The sequence below is a fragment of the Haliaeetus albicilla genome, chromosome 12, assembly GCF_947461875.1.
Source record: "Haliaeetus albicilla chromosome 12, bHalAlb1.1, whole genome shotgun sequence".
NCBI classification, from domain to species: domain Eukaryota; kingdom Metazoa; phylum Chordata; class Aves; order Accipitriformes; family Accipitridae; genus Haliaeetus; species Haliaeetus albicilla.
In genome coordinates, this window is record NC_091494.1 from 4,222,829 (window position 1) to 4,243,961 (window position 21,133).

At 53.4% G+C, this 21,133-nt stretch overlaps 5 non-coding genes across 5 annotated transcripts; all 5 read left to right on the top strand.

The window, feature by feature from the left end:
* The first annotated feature begins 1,942 nt into the window (after nucleotides 1–1,942).
* Nucleotides 1,943–2,024, top strand: TRNAS-AGA (transfer RNA serine (anticodon AGA)). Its single transcript has one exon. It is a non-coding gene; the product is annotated as a tRNA-Ser (tRNA).
* A 1,569-nt stretch (nucleotides 2,025–3,593) lies between these two features.
* TRNAM-CAU (transfer RNA methionine (anticodon CAU)) lies at nucleotides 3,594–3,665 on the top strand. Its single transcript has one exon. It is a non-coding gene; the product is annotated as a tRNA-Met (tRNA).
* Nucleotides 3,666–7,232: 3,567 nt separating this feature from the next.
* TRNAG-UCC (transfer RNA glycine (anticodon UCC)) lies at nucleotides 7,233–7,304 on the top strand. The gene has a single exon. It is a non-coding gene; the product is annotated as a tRNA-Gly (tRNA).
* A 978-nt stretch (nucleotides 7,305–8,282) lies between these two features.
* TRNAL-CAG (transfer RNA leucine (anticodon CAG)) lies at nucleotides 8,283–8,365 on the top strand. Its single transcript has one exon. It is a non-coding gene; the product is annotated as a tRNA-Leu (tRNA).
* A 3,159-nt stretch (nucleotides 8,366–11,524) lies between these two features.
* TRNAQ-CUG (transfer RNA glutamine (anticodon CUG)) lies at nucleotides 11,525–11,596 on the top strand. The gene has a single exon. It is a non-coding gene; the product is annotated as a tRNA-Gln (tRNA).
* Nucleotides 11,597–21,133: the final 9,537 nt, after the last annotated feature.

The window sequence follows — 21,133 nt, forward strand, 5'->3', positions numbered from 1 at the left end:
GAAAAGAAGTAAAACTCGTGGGTGGAGATAAGAATGGTTTTATAGAACAGAAAAGAAGAAACTAATAATGATAATGATAACACTAATAAAATGACAACAGCAATAATAAAAGGATTGGAATGTACAAATGATGTGCAGTGCAATTGCTCACCACCCGCCGACCGACACCCAGCTAGTCCCCGAGCGGCCACTCCCTGCCCCCACCCCCCAGTTCCTATACTAGATGGGATGTCACATGGTATGGAATACCCCGTTGGCCAGTTTGGGTCAGCTGCCCTGGCAGTGTCTTGTGCCAACTTCTTGTGCCCCTCCAGCTTTCTCACTGGCTGGGCTTGAGAAGCTGAAAAATCCTTGACTTTGGTCTAAACACTACTTAGCAACAACTGAAAAGATCAGCGTTATCAACATTCTTTGCATACTGAACTCAAAACATAGCACCGTACCAGCTACTAGGAAGAGAGTTAACTCTATCCCAGCTGAAACCAGGACAGCATTATTGATCTTCATCTGCACCCTGCCATGGCAGCATGCTTTTCTTGCCAGGTGCAACCAGCAGCAGCAGCAGCAGCAGCAGCAGCAGCAGCAGCAGGTGCAGTTCTGTGCCAGGCCAAAAAAAGCCTCCCTCCTGGCTCCTGTACCAGCACTGCAGTGAGGAGCCCAGCCCGGAGCCCTCCCAACAGGCAGAAAGCACTGGCCTCAGTCGGTCTCAAGGCTGCAAGGAGGCAAGGGGACTGGCTTGAAACCCCAGGGGAAAGCTGGGCATTTTCTGAGCACAAGAGCCTGCCTGCAGAAGATGTAAGGCACCCACCCTGGAGCCAGCCTGAAGAGACGTCTGTCTGCCTTGGCCAGGAATCAAAGCTGGGTCAATGGCTTGGAAAGCAGCTGTGCTCACTAATATTCCAGCAATGCACCTGTGGGCAGTGCTGCCTCCTGCTCCTCCAGATCAGAGCCTGGCCAGCCTCCTGCTCCTCCACTCCACAGACTGGCTGGCCTTCTCCCTCCAGCCCCCTGCACACACACTTCCTCAAGCCACTCCTCATGCTCAGCCTCTTGATTGCAACCACCTCCCACCCTTGTTCTGCATGCAGTCAGACACTGCCAGGTGCACCCCCTCCACGCTGCCTCCTTAGCACCATTTTCCTGCCCAGAGCCAAGACAGAAGGGGAGCCACTTTCATCTAGTGGTGTAAATTACCGCTTTTGTGGATCGTTTGATAGTTTGGTCCTTGCTCAGGAACTGGACAATGCTTGCAGCGGTGGAAAAAAGCTCTGCACGTACCTATTCCACCAAATCAAGCTCTTCCCAGTCTCCCTCTAAGTCACCCCCACCCCCCGTTTATTCTCCCTTTGCCCCTCCATGCTTTTGCTCAGCCAGTCTCTACCTCGCCCTTTCCATGGATCTCTCCCACTCTCGCAAACCATTGCCCCTACACACCAACAACCTGCACGGCGGTCATGGTCTTTGTTCAAGGGCTGACACCGCCCTAAGTCCCCAAGAGGCTGGAAGTGCTGCCAGGAGATCACTATCTGCCCTGCAGCAGTGTCCCCACCGTAGTGCTCACAGCAGGCTTGGAGGCCCCCTCAGATAAATTTGAGAAGCAAAGTGGGGTCTAATATCTCACCTCACGCTGGTTGTCTCCACACAGCTGCCTTCTCTTCTTCCCTGGAAGCAGCAGAGACACCAGCTGGGGGGTGAAACCATCCCCCCCTCCCGTGGCAGGATATCCCAGATGCCCGGCTGAGGACAAGGCGCTGGGAGCTTCAGCTGAAGCCCCTGGGGTTAAGCCTCTCAAGGCCTCTGCAAGGCTGGCAGCAGGTGCCCGTCATGCTCAGTGCAGGTCCCAAGCGCAAATCTTCGAGCGGAGCCTAGCCCTGAAACTCCCAGGGAGCCGGGTGTCATTGCACAGGGCACGTGATCAGCAGGGCAGAGAGGCTTGGAGCAGGTAGTTGTGGCCGAGTGGTGAAGGCGATGGACTAGAAATCCATTGGGGTTTCCCCGCGCAGGTTCGAATCCTGCCAACTACGGGGTGCAGTTCCCTTTTGGGCTCCCTGCAATTGACCACGCTGCAGCCAGCAGTGGGATTCAGCTCCACACTGTGCCTGGTGCCCAGGGAGACAGTGAAAGCCCCTTGCCTACAGCACTTGTGTCCGTGTCCCCCCCCCGAAATTCCTGGATGAAAGGGAAATCCTGCTCCCGTTGACAAGGTAGGCATGTTGGGGAAGAGAATGGACCAGTGCCGAGTACCAGCCATGACAAGAGGTCCAACGTTGTTGGCTCCTGAGCAGAACTTAAGAGCCTGATCTCACCTCACACCCCATGCAGAACAACCCTACCAGCTGTCTGTCCTCCCTAGGCCTGAACCTACAGCAGCTCACCTCCAAAGACAGCCTGCACAGCATGGCCCTCATTGCTAAAGATGAAGGGGAGGCACCTCCTGGATCTGAGATCTTGCCAGCACTCACAAAGTGCCCCTCACTTTAGGTCTCACAAAGGCAGACTAGTGGGGAGCAGCAGGCAAGGGGTGGGGGTGGCGGGAAGAGAAGGGGCCAGCGCCAGCTATGAGCTACAGAATGGGGGAGCACAGCACAGCACAGCACTGGCAGGGCAAGGCCCTCACCGCTGGTGTGAAAGGCAAGGCGCCAACTGCTAGACAACTTGCTTAGAAGAACGAACACTGCCTAGGACTAAGGGCTTTTACCTCAGCGTCAACGTCACCTGACGACCCAACCTAGACTGGCTCTCACTGGCTGAGAACACTCCACGCAGATGATAAACCAATGGGAGATCGGTCTTTCAAAAAAACCCCAGGTATACAGCCACGGCCAGAACAGCAATCAACCTAAATCGAGTATAAAGCCCCTCCACCTGCACAGGACATTGGTTTAGAACAATGAAGATTAACACCCCACTGAGCATCTGTCCACATCACCTGCCCGGGAGAAGCACATACTGATCTTGGGAGCAATAGTAACTGATTAGCCCACCCCTTAACATGAGTAATTTGATTGGTCGACACAACTGTATTGTAAACATATACAACCCTGCTTTCCTCTGTCTCGGTGTCCTCCATGCATTAGGCTGGGGCTCCACTATGTGCCCAGCCAAATTAGGAGGATTAATTCCCTTGGTAATTCTATGCTTGGTCATGCTAAGCGTCCTTGTCTCCCTCCTGGGCCGGCAAAGAACGGACGTTGACACTGGGCACAGTCCCACAGTCCCACAGCCCCCTGGGAGCTGGCTTTCTGGGCAGGGTGGCAGCCCTCCTGAGCTCGCTGGAGAGCAGCTCCCGTCTGCCCTGCAAAGCAACAAGGCTGCCCCCTCGCTCCGGGGTTTCTTCCAGTGCCTGCAGAGCCAGCTTGGGTGACCAAGAAGAAAGTCCCCATGCAGGGTTATGGGCAGGAGATGTGGGGAGAAGGGCAAGGCAAGGCCCTTGAGCTGCCCCCCCAGGCCCAAAGGAGGTGAACTTTCCAGAGAGCCCATTTTCTGGCCCACGTGAGGGCACAGGACAGAGGAAGGGAAAGAGGCATGAGGGCTGGCAGCGCCAGGGAGCATCAGGCAGGGCCGTGGGAGGTGCCAGCAGAGGTGCTGGGGGAAGCAGAGTAGCGCAGCGGAAGCGTGCTGGGCCCATAACCCAGAGGTCGATGGATCGAAACCATCCTCTGCTAACTGGCCTTTTTTTTCCCTCCTCCTGACAGCTGCTGCCTCTCCCAGCAACTTTTGACCTGCACTGCTCTAGCTCTCTGGGCACCCATGGCCACGGCCCTCCTGTTCCCTCAGCCCCTTCTCTCTGCCACTGCCACCTTCTTTCTCCTTTGCCTTCTTAGGAGCCAGCACTCCCATAGTGCCCCTCGCCAAGGCAGACGGGTGGCTGTGGAGCAGCAGGCAGAGCTCCCCCCACAAGGAAGTGGGTGGCCTGGGGACACAGGCATTTCTCCCTTCCCATCCGGCAGCTCAATCCCAACTTCCCAGCTGCAAGCAGGGACCTCCAGGAATCTGCAGGTGGGGAGGAGGAGGACAAGGCTGCTGCTACTTTGGCAAACACCAGCGCAATCAGCTTGACCATCTGGGGGGTTTCTCCATCCTAGTCTGTTTGCTGCCGTGCTCACTCGCAGCTCCAGCCAGGAGCAGGGCTGAGTAGGTATTCCCAGTGGGCACTGTATTGGCCATACGTGGCTAGGTGTTGGCAGTGGTGGGGAGAGGGGCTGCTGCAGGGTGGCCTCTGTGGGGAAGAGCTAAGGGGCTGCCCTGCACCACACACACAGCTGGTTCCAGGGGCCTCCACAACACTGAGCCATCTGCAAAGCTTGTGGCACCCAGGGCACCCATGCTGGCTGGAGCAGGTGGATACTCCTGAAGGAACTGCAACCTGCGGAGAAGGCACGCCAGTGAAGACTTCCCCTGACGGGCCTGAAGCCTGTGGAAGAGCCCACGCTGAAAGAGATTTTCCTGTTCAGAAGCGCAGCATGGGGAGAACCCATGCTGGAGTAGTCTGCAGTGAAGGAGTGCAGCTGAGCCCGGAAAAATTGGGAGGCATGGCGGTGTTTTCTTTGTCTTCTATTGCCCACTACAAGACAAAACACACACATAGCCCGAGTCTTTCCCTCTCTTCTGGCTGCTCAGGACTGGAATTCAGTGCTGGACACCCACCCCCTCACTCCCACGTGCACATCAGCAGGTGCTCTGAACCCTAGACTGTACCACAGGTCTGTGCAGAATCCATGCCTGGAGCCCAGGCCTGGTTTGTCCAGTGTCCTGCTCCAACCCTGGGCAGTCCCTGATGCCAATACACTCTCCTCACTGGCTAGTGCAGCTTGAGATCTCCTAGCAAATACCCCTCTCACACACACATACACACACAAACACACAAACACCCCACAAACACCCCCCCAGCGCCCCCCAAAACCAGAAAAGCACAGTCTGACAGAAATGAGCTAGGAGTAGAACGCAATGAAAACAAGACCAATCGCATTCTTGCTCTTCATGAGGTGCAAAGGTTTTCCAGGATGAGTTGCTCCTTCCCCTTCCCAGGGATCGAGGAGAGGCGGATCAGCCTGCTGTTGCCCCCATTCTCCTTTGTGCCTTTTGGGAAGATAGGAGTGACAATGACTTTCTTCCAGGACTCAGGAGCCTCTCCCAGTTGTCACGACCTTTCAAAGATAATGGAGAGTGGCCTCTTCTATGGGTCTTTCTTGCCTGAGTGCTTCACGAGCTGGCAGCAGGAAGATAGCACAGGTATCTGCAGGTGAGCTCCCTGCTACCTGAGTACCTGACTGGCCAGAAGCCAGAAGATCACTTGCATGTTGACTGTGAGGTGGCCTCTGGCTCTGCAGGCAATGGGCCATCCAAAGGAATAGCGCTTGTGCTAAGTGCTCGTCTTCATTCCAGAGTGGATACCACTGCACGGTGTATCTTTTTATATCCACACACTTCTTGGTCCAAAGGAAGCAGACAGTCCCTGAGAGGGAGATCTGAGAACATGCGGGCATGACAGTGTTAAAAATAGCCGTCCGGCAATCACAATGCATTTGGAGAGCCACAGGGAATGACGCTGTCAGAAGTTGCCTCTTCCCTTTGTTTAGCGAGTGGGGGCTTCCTTGCCTGATGTGCTTCTGGGTACACAGGTAGGGTTGGCTGGTCCTGGCAGCCAATCACAGGTCTGCCTGAGAGCAGGTGGGTACAACAGGGTCCAGAAATGGCTGTCAGTCAATCACAGAGCAGTGGGAAAACATGGTGGTTATGGTGCCTATTAAGAAAATGGCAGCTGAAAGAAAATGGTGCCCCCTGTGTACGTAGGGGAAGGTACATCCTGGTCACATGTACTTCATCATTCATCAGTGCCGGCATGGGCATTCACCAAAGCAATCATCCATCACCAAAACCAGTGGCAGCACAAGGCAGGTTTTAGCCCGGGAACAGGTAATGCGCGGAGTCCTGCAACACAAATTGCTTACGGGCACGCAGCATGGAATGTGGCAGATGCTCATATCTGGCCAAGTTCTATAGACCAAGAAACTTGTGCTAGAAATGATCCACCTGGCCTATTTGCACATTATTTAGACAGAGAATTGTTACCCTAGCATTGCCTGCTTTTTACTTGCTGATTGCTGAGCTACTACTACACACGTCTACAAGCTACGGACATATCCAGTGCCTAGGAAGAAACCCAGGCTGGTTGCTGTGCCTTTTTAATTCAACCAAAGGCTACATCATGCAACCACATGTTAGCCCATGACAGCCTGACTGTGACTCTGACCGGGGCAGACTCTGACTGGGGCAGCCTCTGACCGCGCTACCTCAGTGTTATGCCCTCTGGTATTCCCCATGGGCACTGTATTGGCTACACATGGCAAGGTTTTGGTAGTGGAGGGGTCAGGGGGTGCTGCAGAATGGCCTCTGTGGGAAGAGATAGCGGGCGCCCCTGTGTCAGACACAGCCAGTTCCAGCTCCGCAGTGGACCCACCGCACAAGACAGCTGAGCCGTCGTCAACATTGGTGGCCCCTCTGTGAAAACATATTCCAGAAAGGGCAGAAAACGCCGGGCGGAGAGAGGTGGGAGGAAAAAAAAGAGTGGGTAAGAGCAGAGACACATCCTGCTTGGACAGGTAAAGGAGTCTGGTGTGAAGCACTGAAGTTGTCCCGGCACAGGGGAGAGGAAAGGCGGTGGTTTATGTTTGTCTTTTTGTTTCTCGCTAGTTGCATCTGTTTTAAGAATTGATTTTGCCCAAGTCAAGCCTGATTTTCCCACAAGAGTTTTTGCTAAGCCATGTCCGTGTGTTTATCTTGAGCCATGAGATTTCTCATTGTGTTTTCAGTGCTCTGCATCGCCCTGCGGGTGGGGAAAGTAGTGAGCAGCTGGGTGGGCGTTTGTCTGTGCTTAAACCACCACAGGTACGTACCCGCAAACACACATGCACCTGCATAGCACGTGCGCAGCTGGCCCACATGCGAACGCAGATGGGGAGCGTGACCATTACCAGCAGCCAGCAGCTGGAGTTTCCGTAGCCAACAGCTCACAGGCAGAGAAGCACACCCAGGTGCCAGCAGGTTGAGGTCGTGTGTATGTGTGCAGGGGGCTGGAAGGAGGAGGCGGGATAGTCTGTGAAGCAGAGGAGCAGGCAAGAGGGCAGTTGGTGACCTGGCAGAGCAGGAGGCAGGCAAGAGTGGGACATAGAGGAGCAGGAGGGAGGCCAGGCTCTGGGCTGGAGGAGCGGGAGGCAGCAGTGCATGCAGGAGCGTTGGTGGTATAGTGGTGAGCATAGCTGCCTTCCAAGCAGTTGACCCGGGTTTGACTCCTGGCCAACGCAGACCAACTTTTCTTCTGCCTGGCTCCACAGTGCCTTCCCCATTTAGCAACAGCAGGCTGCAGGGGCTGCTTTGTACCATTCTGAGATTCTCAGGCAGTGTTGAAGCACTGCAGCAGGTGCCCGGAGAACCTTGGGATTCTCCATGCCTGGGTGTCACACTCAAGTTTCAGTGGGGCTCAGGCACTGAGTCACCTGCTCTAGCTTTGGGGCTAGCCCTGCTTTAGGCAGGCATTTGGACTAGTGACCGCCTGAGATGCCTTACAGTCTACCTCCTTCCATGAAGCAACAAGTCCCAGAGAGATCTGTGCCCTCCTTCCTCCTCTGCACCATGGGCAGTAAGTGAGCCTCTTCCCCACAGGAATGGGGGAGCTCAGTCGTTGCTCTGCACTTGGCGCATCCTCTGTGCTTTCACCATGACTCTCCAGCCCCTTTCCCACAGACTGGCTCCTCGAGATCGGCACAGCACTGACCCCGAGGTTGGTGTGGCACAGCCCTCCTTGCCGAGCCTTCCCAGCTCCGAGGAGGGAAGAAGAAAGCACCCTTGTTGCCCCAGGAACCGTCCATGAGGCAGCGCTGCAGGCCAAGTGCTTGGCTTGCCATCCCCTGAGGCTCTGGAGGGAATGGAGGAAGTCACGGGAAAGGTAGACGTGTGCCTGGAGCCCTTCACAGGACATTGGCGTGCGTAGAGCCGTAATTCACTGACGGTTCCTTTGGTTGCTCCCCTGAAGGAGTGCCTTGGGCTTTGGGAGATGTGTCGGAAATGTGCTACCCCTGTGCTGGGTACTCCAGTTCCATGTGGTACGAAGCGCGTGTAGGAGCTGCGGTCGCCAGTCCACAGCCCTTGGTGGGAGCAAGGCAAGGGTGCTCCCAGGATACAGCTCCCCCTGCAGCAGTGCCAGGAGGAGGCTGGCTGAGGTGGGCTGGCTCTGGCAGCTGCGAGGGGGTAGAGTGGCAGAGGCAACGCTCACTGAAGTGGTGGTCAGGATGGCCGAGTGGTCTAAGGCGCTGCATTCAGGTTGCAGTCTCCCTGGGAGACGTGGGTTTGAGTCCCACTCCTGACAGGCATGTCTTTGTCTCGCTTTCCTTCCCCCCCAAGGGGATGGCCTTGCTCCTCTAGGCATTCTGTGGGTTAGGTCTTGCTGCATATCCCAACCGCCACCACTGCTGGTGGCTGAACAGAGAAATGCTGCTAGAGAGCAGTCTCTATGGTGTTCCTTTTTCCACTCTCCCCTACAAAATGTGCGTTCTGCATGCCTCTCGCCTAGAATGTGGACCTTTTGGCATTCTTCAAACATTCACCCACAAAATCCTCTCTCCCTGCTTCCACTTTCCCCTCCAACAACCCTTCTGGTTGGAGGGCATTTCAGGGAGTCAGAGAGTGCATCCTCCTGCTTCAGGCAGGCTCCCACCAGCTGATCAGTGCTTTGTCCTTTCGGGTCATAAAATACCTTGAGGACAGACGTTTCACAGCCTCTCTGGACCCCTGTTCCCATGCTTAGGCACCCTCCGGGTGATCATTTGTGTTTGTGTAGCCAGTCACAAACTGCCTGCTCAACTTCTGACCATGGCACTCATCCTCCAGCCATCGCAGTAGCCTCCTGGAAGGCACCAGGAGGCTCCTATTAGATGCCCGCTAAGCATTTTCTTCTCCCAGCTGAGCAAGCCTTGGGTCCTCAGCCTCTCCTCACAAGGCCACCCCACCCCCTGACTATCCTAGGGATCCTCCGCGGAACTTGCTCCAGTTTATCATCACCTTTCCTTGGTTCCCCAGATAGTCCTTCTTCCCCCGTTTTGGAGATGGGGCAACTTTTCCCTCTCCTTAGTCATCAGGGAGCTCCTCTGCCCTCTGCTCCCAAAGCTGGAGAGCCCCTGCGATGCATCCTTCCCTCTTTCAGGCCCAGTGGCACACTCTGTTGGTGGCAATCCAGGATGTGGCATTGACCAGCGGGATTTCAACCCAGAAAGTTTCCCTGAGCTGGCAGTTCCTCACCAGCAAACACGGACAGCACCAGTGGGAAGAGGGACAGGTGGGAGTAAAGGCCCACCAGTAAGAGGCCAACAGGGGCATGGCAGGCTCTGGGGCACTTCTCTCCAACACTGCTGACAGGACAGAGGCATCCTCACGCAATCCCACCCCAGGTTGCACGAGCACTGGTGGCATTTTTCAGAAGGACCGCAGTCAGGAAGTATGAGCCACAGAAGAGGTCCTCCCGTGCACACAGGAAGAGGAAGAGGAAGAGGGGACATGCACAGGGTGGTATCAGAGCATGCCGGAGCATGTCAGGATTGAGGGAGATGCTGAAGGAGCTGGGATTGTTCATCCTGGAGAATAGACGGTGAGGGGGCTTCTGCTACATGAAGGTGGCTCTCTGGCTTGCCAAGGCCTGCCCTGGGCCAGAAAGTCCTTGGGAGTGCAGGACACAGGAGTGGCTTGGCCTCCTGCGTGAGCCAGCCTGGCCTGAGCTGCAGCTCCCAGGGGCTGGGGAGCTCTGGGAGATCTCTGGCTGCCCATTGAAGCCTGTAAGGGGGGCACAAAGTGTCCTCCCCGCAGTGTCCCGCAAGGAGGAGCAGCATCGGACGCTACAGTGGACGGAACATTTGCCGTGACCTTGGGGAAGCAAACAGTCTGGGGACCACGGCAGCCCCAGCAGGCAGTGCTGCCAGGAAGGAAACCAAGGACAAAATGCCCCAAGCAAGGAAGCTGCCTTGTGGGCACTAGCCCACACAACCCACTGGACCAGAACCCTTTCTCCCCGAGTGCTGGGTGAGACTAGCAGAGCCCCAGGAAGACCCTCCATTGCCTGGAGAAACGCTGTCTCAGCCCCAGAAGGGACATCCCTCCTCCTGCAGCGGCACAGCATCTGCATGGGAAAGGGCTGTCCCTTTCCCCGTGCTCCAGCCCCTGGAGTGGGGGGTCCCTCCACCTCTTTGCAAGACCTTCAGAGACTGGGCCCTGCTCTTGCTGCTCCCAGACACTCCTCCCACCCTGCTCAGTCCTGCAGATCCCAGGGATGGATGAGGAAAGCCCTCAGCAATGCTGCTTCTCCGGGACATGCTTTCAGATTTGTGACTCTGTGGAAATTTAACCCTTCTCCAGTGACTAGGTGTTTCTCACACCCTCTCTGAATGTAACTCGCCATTTGAAATCTTAGGCTTGGGCTCGGCAGCCTGGTCTGTCCTGTGGGTTCAGAAGTACCAGCTGCCAGCCCAGTGCTTTGGGCAAGGTACCAGGCGGTTGCGTCCTCAGTGTCCTGGGCTAAGTCTGTGATCTAGCAGAGTGTCCCCACATGTGTTTCCTCCTGTCTGACTGCTGGGAGGAAGGGCCCTGCTCTCAACACACAGACTCAAACCCTGGCACAAGGAGGATAGCTCCAGTGCAGCTTCTCCCCACTGTGTGCATGGACCCTTGGCCAGGTGGACCCAGGGCATGTGGGAGAGCTGCCTTGAGCTAACAGTAGAATGCACCTAAGTCTGGACCAGTCTGGAGCAGCCTCAGGAGAGAAAACCCACATTCTCACTGAGGGAAGGGCCGCTTTGGGGCAGAAGGGGACAGCGTGTCCTGCAAAAGAGGACCGGGGTCTGAAGTCAGCCAGGACTGTCCCAGCAGAGGAAGGCAGTCCAGCTTGTGCAACCCATAACAAGCTGCCTTGGGTCCTCCTGCCAGCTCTTCCCTCTGTTGAACCACATCCCCTGCCCTCTCTCTTGGCCGCCCCCTTTGGCAAGGTCAGGAGCTTGGCTAGGACCGCAACCAAGAGTAAGGATATGTGGTTAACGGCTGCTTAGTATGAGGTACAAGGTGAGAACAGGACAGGCAATAACTTACAGAGGCAGACTGGGAGGCTGTCCAACATGGGGGTGAAGGGAGGCAGCAGCAGAGACCGCAAGTGCAAGCATGGAGCCACAGATCGCTGAGCCACGAATGTAGTCTGCAAGGTGCAACGTTGAAGAGGTTAAGCTGGAAAATTCATAAACAAGTCTAACGAGGAAAAAGCAAGATTCTCCCAGGTTACCAGCCTGGGCCTTGTAAGAGAGGGCATGCCAGGCTTGCACAAAGTGCTCTGCCACTCCCTTGAAAGATCCTGTGAGCAGAGGGTGGCCTGGTGGCCCTGAAGAAGGCTGCACTTGGTGATGCCCAGGGAGATGGAGAGACTGCCAGGCTCAGCCAGGAGCACGTGGCTCGGCAAGGGTGGCCACAGGGGAAAGACCATGCCTGTCCAGGAGGTCCCATGGTGTAATGGTGAGCACTCTGGACTCTGAATCCAGCGATCTGAGTTCAAATCTCAGTGGGACCTTGAGCTTTTGACTCCCTCAGGGCTCTCCTCAGCATGCTTACACATTTAGCTCTCTACAACTACCTGAAGGGGGGTTGTAGTGAGGTGGGTGCTGCTCTCTTCTGTCAGGTGGCTGGAGATAGGACGAGAGGAAAGGGCCTCACCTTGAGGCAAGGGAGATTTAGGTTAGGTATTAGGAAAAAATTCATTACTAAGAGGGTTGTCACACATTGGAATAGGCTGGCCAGGGAAGTGGTTGAGTCACCATCCCTGGAGGTATTCAAAAAGCGAGCGGACGGGGTACTCCATAACATGATTTAGTGGGCATGGATGATGGTTGGACTCGATGATCTTGAAGGTCTCTTCAAACATAAGTGATTCTATGATTAGCAGCCTTGCCTTGCTGTCAGGGCAATGGTTTAATGCACTCTTGTCTTCCTTCCTTTCCTGTGCTCCCAGCCCTGGGACTGACACCAGTGCCCCTTCTGCTGCCCTGTGCCCACCAAACCTCTGCAGCTTTCTTGAGTGCTGGACCTTCCCCCTCTCTGCTCCCTTGGTCTTGAGGGCTGCTCCTGGATGAGGGCATCCAGCAGTGGCTCAGAGAATCACACAACACCTGAGGTGGAGAGCATTGCACTCCAAGCCTGGCTCAAAGCAGCCTCAAGTGGAGGAGGCTATTCAGGGCCTTGTCTGCTTGGATGTGGGACACCTCCAAAGATGGAGACGCTGCAACACTCCCTGGGCAACCGTTTCCCATCTTTCATTACCACTGTGTGTGGCAGTACTTGTATTCCCACCCCTGTCCATTGCTTGTGGTGCCATCCATTTCTCTGAGGCTTTTCTGTCTTTCTCTTGTCTGCTTGTTTATTTTTGGTGCTCTGGTATCAGTTCAGGGAGCTCCACCCACAACTGGCAGAGCCCTGTGCATGGGGACAGACTCACGGTCATGGGAGAGAGCCTTTATCCTGGGGTCGGCTGGGAGACAGTTCACTTTCACAAGGAGCTGGAGGGGGCCCAGCCAGGACAGCTGACCTGAACTAGCCAATGGGTATTTGATACCGTAGGATGTCATGCTCAGTATATAAGTGGGGGAGCTGGCGCTGGGGGGGTGAAGGGATCACAGCTCAGAAAAGGGCTGAGCATCAGGTTCTGTGCGGTGAGCAATTGCACTGTGCATCACATGCTTTATATATTCTTTGGACAGCAAGCGGCCGTGTGGTGCTTAGTTGCCAGCTGGGCTTAACCCACGACAACCCTGCAGCTACGTTGGTGAACTGAGGGGGGAGGAGAAAAAACCACCACGAGACTCCAGCTGTGCTGCACGAAGTCTTTAATGAGAAGGAGGAAATGCAGTGGCACGGAACAGAGACCGAGAAACACGTCTGCTGGGTTCAGGGAGGCACAGAGAATGGCCCATATCCCAAGGACAAGCTCCAGGCAAAGCGCTTGCCTTTCCCCATTCCGATCCAGCCGGTGGCAATGCCAGCCCACCAAGAGCAGGCCCTAACTCTGGCACACTCCCTCCGTCAGCAGGAGGTTCAGCAAAGCAGAAGAGAACGAGCCCTTTCCTGAGGAGCTCAGAGCAAAGCAGAGCCAGAGGAGACACGGCGAGGCCTGCAGTGCAGCGAGGAGCAGTAGGCACAGGTCCCTTCTGCGCGGTGGGATGAGGACACTCAGCCCACCTGCAAGCCGTGGCTACGCTCCTGCTGCTGCAGGATCCCTGTCTTCCTTGGTGCTCCAAAGGGGATGACCTGCTGGCTTCAGCAGTTCAGACTGCAGCGGGTGGGAGGCAGACACAGCCCTGACCCCCCCAGACCAAGGGAGCCCCCAGAAGAGATGGGAACCCCCCCGGCGCTGAGGGAGCTCCCAACAGCAGCTGACAGCGAGGATCCCACGGCTGTGCTCTGAGGGAAAGAGGTGAGGATGGGGCCCGGCAGGGTCACCACCACCGGGGAGGCCTGGATGGCCACCGTCGAGTCAGCGCAGCGGGCGACACAGGGCTCACTGCAGCTGCTTGCAAGTGGGGTTGGGCCGGAGGCGCCGCAGGGCGTTGGGAGACAGGGTCTGAAGCAAGACATCTCTCGGCGAGGGAGGCAAAGCTGAAACACAGAGCAGGCACGGAGCATGAACCTCAATATCAGTCTGTCTGTCTGTCTTTTCCTCAGCTCTCTCCGTGGAGACTCTTTGTTTTCAAAACACCCGGTACGCCTACGTTTGCCACGGCCATCATCGTGCCCTCCGAGGTGCACGGCACAGGAAGGCTGACCCACTTTTGGAATAGGCCCCAGCGCAGTGGCTTTAAAGCGCCTGTGGAGAGACTGATCATACCCCATCTCCATTGTTGCTTTGAAGATGGCACTGGATGCACTTGGCCATTTGGTTAGAGACAGCCTCCTGCAGGTGCACGTTCTGGTGGGCAGACCGCCCTGCAGCTGAGCCCCATGGATCCCCTTCTGATTGAAAGAGCCCTCCTCTTCCCAGCTCTCCCCAGCCACCTCCCCCAAAAGGCAAAGAGATTGCAGCCCTTCAACAGTTGTATGGCAGGGCAAAGCTGAGGCAGCCCAAGTGTCAGCCTCAGTAGCCACCAAGACAGCAGTTCAGCTCAGAGAGAGAGAGATGGAGCGGACTCAGGCTTACCTTGCTCCTCGAGGAAAGGGAGGCAAGAGTGGAGGATGCAGAGCCTGGAGCAGCGCAGGCTTTTATGCTGTGTCCCAGAGCCCTGGGGGGCCCACAAACATTCCTTGCTCATGAAGCATCTCAACACCTAGTAGACACACAGGAGACTGTGAGTAAGTTTAAGCAGAACGTCAAGACTGCACAATCCCATATGGGAGAAGAGCCTCAACTCACCAGGGATGTGGCAAAGCTCAACGTCAAAGGAAGTCCTTTGTGGGCTGGAAGGAAGACCCCTGTGGGCCAGAGCGACAGCCAGGAGGACCCAGCTTACACTCATCAGGCTCTACCACAGCATGGTTTTGTGATCAAAGAGATGCCCGCGTCCTTCTCTGAAAGACACCCACGCCCAAATTGACCTGTTTTGCTCAGCAAGGTCATCCCAGAGGCCAGAGGCCTGGATGGCCTGCTTTTGAGGAGAGGCTCAGGGCAGGGAGCCAAAAGCTCACAGCCCTTTTTCCTGGGTGAGGGATGGGGTGGCCCATTCCATGCATTTCAAACTACAAAGGGACATGGGATCAGCCTCCCAGAGCACCTGGGAGTCATCGTGATGTGGAAGAGTTGGGAAAAACCCTGAACTGCAGGGAAACATGAGTCACCCTGCGGTGGACTTCAGTGGACACAGTGCCCCAGCCTAAGGCGTACCAGGAATACCAGAGCTTATAGTCCCAAAGTGCCGCTTTCGTCAAGGGCTTTTCCACACATTTTAGCACCCTTCCTGGATCAGCTGGTGCTTCTATGCAACCTCCTGCATTTTGCATGTGTCCACAAATCATGGTGAAATTCAACCAGGAAGGGCACCTCAAGCCAGCTCTCCAGTGCTTTCACTTCAGGCACTCAGGCTGAACTGGAGAGACATTTCTCCCTGCGGGTCATCGTAGGTGCACAGAAGACTGTGGGTAGGTTCAGGCAGCAGGCCAAGACTGCACAATCCCATATGGGAGAAGAGACGCCCTTTCCAGGGATGTGGCAAAGCTCAATGGCAAGGAAAAACCATGGTGTGCTGCAGGGAAGTCCCCTGCCCGCAGGCATGACGGCCACAAGGACCTTGCTTACACTCATCAGGCTCTACCACAGCATGGTTTTGTGATCAAAGAGATGCCTGCATCCTTCCCTGAGAGAGACCCACGCCCAAATTGACCTGTTTTGCTCAGCAAGTTCATCCCAGAGGCCAGAGGCCTGGATGGCCTGCTTTTGAGGAGAGGCTCAGGGCAGGGAGCCAAAATTTCACAGCCCCTTTTCCTGGGTGAGGGATGGGGTGGCCCATTCCACGCATTTCAAACTACAAAGAGACAATGGATCAGTCTCCCAGAGCACCTGGGAGTCATCGTGATGTGGAAGAGTTGGGGAAAACCCTGAACTCCAGGCAAACGTGAGTCACCCTGCGGTGGACTTCAGTGGACACAGTGCCCTGGCCTCAGGCGTGCCAGGGATAGCAGAGCTTATAGCCTCATTCCTCCCAAAGTGCTGCTTTCTTCAAGCACATTTCTACACACTGTAGCACCATTCGTGAAACAACTGGTACTTCTGTGCAATCTCGTGCTGCTGCAGCCTTCCATGGCATTGCCTTTCAGTGGCTGCTCAAGGGCCCATGAGACTCAGTGCACCCCAGAATAATGAAGGTTAGAAGGGGCCTCTGGAGGTCCTATGGGACGACTGCCTGCTCTGAGCAGACCAAACTTCCCAGTTACCTCAGGAAGCTCTGGGCCTTGCCCCATCAACTTCTCAACACTGCCACTGTCAGAGAGGTCACTGTCTCTTGGGCAGCTCTTCCAGGGCTGCACCGTGCCCCTTGTCACTTATTTTCCCACAGAGACAGCTGGCATTTCCCTTGTTGCAACTTTTTAGTGTTAATCTTGCCCTTTTGCAGCACCCCTCTCCGGAGAGTGTGGCTCCTTCCTTACACAACTTCCTGTAGCTGTTGGGAGACTGCAGTTCTTCACTTGCCTGGAATATTCCTCTCACTGGCCCGTCTGCTACTCAGGTACCAGTGACCTTGCAATCAGCATCCAAGCCACGTGCCTCCTTCTTTCCTATCAGGTATTCAGGCACAAGTGACCTCACAAGCCCCTAGAGCTGCCGTGAGCCTACTCCAGCCCATCAGCTGCAGAGACAGAAGTGACCTTAAGATCAAAATGCAAACCACATGCCTGCTGCTGGCCTAGCAGGCCATGAGGCGGAAGGGAACTCACAAGCACACAGCCCAAAATGTGCATGCTGCTGCTTATCAAGAACGCAAGCACCTAGCACAAGTCATGTTCCTGCAGATGGCCTGCGGAGCCAGACGCGACCTCACAGTCAACATCCAAGCCATAATCTGGCTTCTGGCCAGTCAGGTACCCAGGTAGCAGGGAGCTCACTTACAGATACCCGTGCCGTCTTCCTGCTGCCAGCTCACGGAAGCACTCAGACAAGGAGAACTTCTGGAAGAGGAAACTCCGGATTGCCTTTGAACGGTGATGGCAACTGGGAGAGTTCCCTGAGGCCTGGAAGAAAGTCAAAGTCACTCCTGTCTTCCAGAAGGGCACAAAGGAGGACCTGGCGAACTGCAGGCTGTCCAGTCTCTCCTCGATCCCTGGAAAGGGGAAGGAGCAACTCATCCTGGAAACCCTTTCCAGACAAATGAAGAAGAAGAAGGTGATTGTTGTTTTCATTACACTATTCCTAGCCCATTTCTGTCTGACTCTGCTCTCCTCTTTTTGTGGGTGTGTATGCTTGTGTGTGTGCGCGCGCGCACGTGTGTGTGTGTGTGTGTGTGTGTGTGTGTGAGAGAGGTGTTGGCCAGGAAGCTTCAGCCTGCATCAAAACAAAATGGGCACACCAATCCAGATGTAGCCTCTGCAGTGCCAAGGGAAGGGCAACAATCCTTCCCCTCAGCTTTCATCAATGAGCTTGTGCTGGAAAGGAAGATTTGAGATGACTCACTCCAACCATGTATCCAACGTATCCAGGTACGCTTTCACCTGAGAAGGGGCTTGAGGCCTGGGGCCCACCCTAGCAGCCAGGGGTTCTCACAACTGAGCCTCCCAGGCCCACAAGTAGGCCACCAGGAGATGACAGTGAGGGTGCCAGCACTGGTGAGCAGGCCCCAGGGGCATGGGGTGAGGTCTGGAGATGGACAGGAAGTAAATACCAGGATTAGGATTGAAGGCTCCCTCCAGGATTTGCAGCGAGATCTGTGCTTGGGCAGACTTCCCCTCCTCCTTCCAGCCCAGAGAGCTCTATAGTCACTGAAAGGGAAATGCAGAGCAGTTGCTGTGCCCTGCCTGTACAAACCCAGCCCTTGTGCTCTCCTAGGAGCCATGGAGCACACTCAGACCTCTTGGCTCATGCAGATCAAACCTAGAACTAGGTGGGTTTTAAAAGTGGGGTGAAACAACCAGGCTGAGAATGAGAGAGAGAAGTGGGCATCCTTGAGGTGTCATTATACGGACCACATGAAAACTTTTATTCAACCCAGTTAACAAGGATGCCAAGCACAGAGGCTTTGCTGAAAAGGCCCTTTACTGCACACAGTCTTTTCCCCAGGACGATGACTTGAGATTGTTGCATGAGCAGGAAACCTACCCACACTAGCCCTGTCTCCTATGGATAACCCCCACCCACCAAGAACCACACACAAAGAGAACATCAGGTCTTAGGCTCTAATTATGATTTGCATGGGGTTTATGTGAATCAAAGGGTTTTATTTAAAACAGCAACCGCTGCAAAGAATGATGCAGTCCTAGGAAAACGGTTGGCAGGCCACTTGCAGGTGTGTAGACTATCCTGCTGCTCAGTGCAGGGCTAACTGCAAAGACAGTGGAGGATCCTTGCCGCCTTGTCCAGCTGACTTTTGTCCAGGAAGGGACTGCCTTTGCCTTCTCTACAAACCATGCTCCACACAGTGGAAGCCTGCAATCAGTTGCCCCCTCACCTTCTCTTCTCCGGGCTGAACAAACCAAGCTCCCTCAGCATCTCCCTCAGTCACCACACGCTTTGGCACCCTCCGATCCCACTCTGCGCACGTCCCCTCTTCCTGATAGATGTGTGCACAGGAAGACCTCTTCTGTGGCTCATACTGCCTGACCGTGGTCCTCCTGAAAAATGCCACCAGTGCTTGTGCAGCCTGCAGTGGGATGGCGTGGGGTTTCTCTGTCCTGGCAGGGGTGTTGGAGAGAAATGCCACAGAGCCTGAGCTGGATGTGGGCATGCAATGCCACCTGCTCTGCATTCCCCTTTCATGGCAGTCACTGGAAACCCTTTCCAGGCAGAAGGGCTGGAAGGAGGAGGGAAAAGTCTGTCCCAGCACAGCTTTCACTGTAAATCCCAGAGAGTTACAATAGGAAAAATCAGGTTTGTACTTACAAGTTAAAATTGTAACTATAGGGAATTGTGTTAGGTACAATGAATCATGATAGGTATAACCACAGAAACCTCGTATATTTTCTATCGAATTTTGTGTTTAAGAACTAACATTATGATTGAAACAATAGGCAGAAGTGTAGCCAGGGGACTAGCTAATAGAGGTAATTACGAAAGTGTAGTCAAGTGGTTAACTAGTATTTTCTCATAAGTTTTGCAGTTCTTTGCTCTTATGACTAGATGTTCCTGTACGCTAGATGAGAACAATGCTGAAATTGACCACATGTGACTGAAATTGCGTTAGGCTTCAAGATCGAAGAACAAGGACTTCAAGGAGAGCCAACAGAATCTCAAACGGGTCGGTGGTTGTGAAAGCAGCCCTTCGATTCAAATGAATTCGTCATTGTGCGTGATCGGATGTAGGCAGTACTATGATAATCACTAATAATAATTTTTATGCATATGTATATTAATCTGATTAATATCTAATTAGTTACTCCATATAACCCGTTTGTGCTGAAGCTGTGGCATGCACGCTAGGTGGAATTATCCCCCGTGCATCCAGCGCGGCAATAAACGAAGTGCCTGCTTCTTAACCTCACATTGGTGTTAAGGAGTTTTATTCCAGATTTTGGTAACAGTTTTTGGTGACCCAGATGGGAGCTTGTGAGTGAGACTGGACAAGATCAAGTGTTGATCGAACTCCGGCTGGCACCGAGGAATTCTTGGGGAGAACCATCGCCCTCGACTCACAAAGCTCCTCGCAACGTTCCCTGGAAAAAGGGTAAGGCACTTCTTTGGAATTCGTTTGGAATGCCTGCCTGTAAGGCACAGCAAAAGCTTTGCAGGGTTGGGGCTCGGAGGGTACCCGTTTGCACTGGAAGCCTAGGCGTCTGCCCGAAAGTCATAAGCAAAAGCTATTGCTGGGTTGGACTTTGTGTATTTGGGACAATTGTCATTTGGTATTTGTTTGGTATTTGATATCTGATATTTAGTGTTTGATATTTGGTATTTGATAGCTGATGTCTGGTATTTGACATTTGGTATTTACTGTCTGATCTTTGATATAAGTATAATGGCATTAGCAAAATTGTTTAAGAGTAAGACTGCAGGAGATATAAGTGCTGCTGAAAAGATACCAAAAACATCACCATTGGAATGTTTATTGGCACATTGGGGTGAATTACATGATGATTTACGTAAAAGTCAGATAATTGAATACTGTAATCATTGGTGGCCTTTGTAAGTTTTGGAAGATCAGGAAAAATGGCCAACGAACGGAACTTTGAGTTATAATACTATATTGCAGTTAATGTTGTTTTGTAGGAGAGAGGGTAAATGGAGTGAAGCGCCATATGTCGATTTGTTCTTTTATCTGAGGCAGAGAGCGGATTGGCAAAAAGAATGTAAGCTAATTAGTCGAGATAATCTGGTGACGGCACTGACTTCAGAAAAATAAGAAAACTAAGAGTTGTTGTTCGGCTTGCGATATTGGAAAGAGGTGCATTAGATGTACGGTACCGAGAGAGGATGGAACCGAGTTAGAACTGGAGATAGCCCCACCGAGGGAGGAACAAGATTCCTCTCCTTCACATGCACGGGAAAGGAGTATTGAATCAGGAAGAATAATGGAGCTGGATAGCAATAGAATGGGGGACGGGGGGGATGAAACACCAGAAGAAGTAATTCATACCCCAGTGTCTTGGAGAACTAGACAGCAATCTCAGTTGTTAGCCCCCTTGAGACAGGGACTGGGACAACATGGGCCAGTGTCTGTAAAAGTCCCATTCTCTATCATGGATTTGATGGCATGGAAACAGGCAGCAGGGGTGTATAGAGAAGATCCAGAGAGGGTGGGAAGAGTCGTAGAAACACTTATTAGAACTCAGGACCCCAACTGGAATGATTTACAGGTAACATTCGATAGTTTATTGGATAGTACTGAAAACCAGATGGTATTAAAAACTGGAAAAGCACAAGCAGAGGCAGCATATATGAATGAAACGCTCTCTGGAACTTTGGAAGAGAGTTTTCCTTCAGGAGATCCCCAATGGCATCTGAATGACCCTGTACACAGGAGAAGGTTAACTCGATACCAAAAATGGGTATTGTATGGAGTAAAGCACGCAATGCCAAAAGCTTTGAATTGGTCTAAATTATATGAGATAAAGCAAGACAAAAATGAATCTCCCTCTGTGTTTTTGGAACAACTGAAGGAAACTGCTAGGAAATACACTGATTTAAAATTGGAAACAGAGGCAGAACAACAACGATTGGCTTTGATTTTTATGGGACAGTCAGTGCCTGTTAGAAGGTGAAAGATCCAAAAATTGGAGGGAGAGGACTCAAGAAATTTAAATAAAATGTTAGAAACGGCATGGAAAGTTTATAATAATCAAGAGAAGGAAGAAAAAAGAAAAGAAAAGAAAAGAAAAGAAAAGAAAAGAAAAGAAAAGAAAAGAAAAGAAAAGAAAAGAAAAGAAAAGAAAAGAAAAGAAAAGAAAAGAAAAGAAAAGAAAAGAAAAGAGAAAAGAAAAGAGA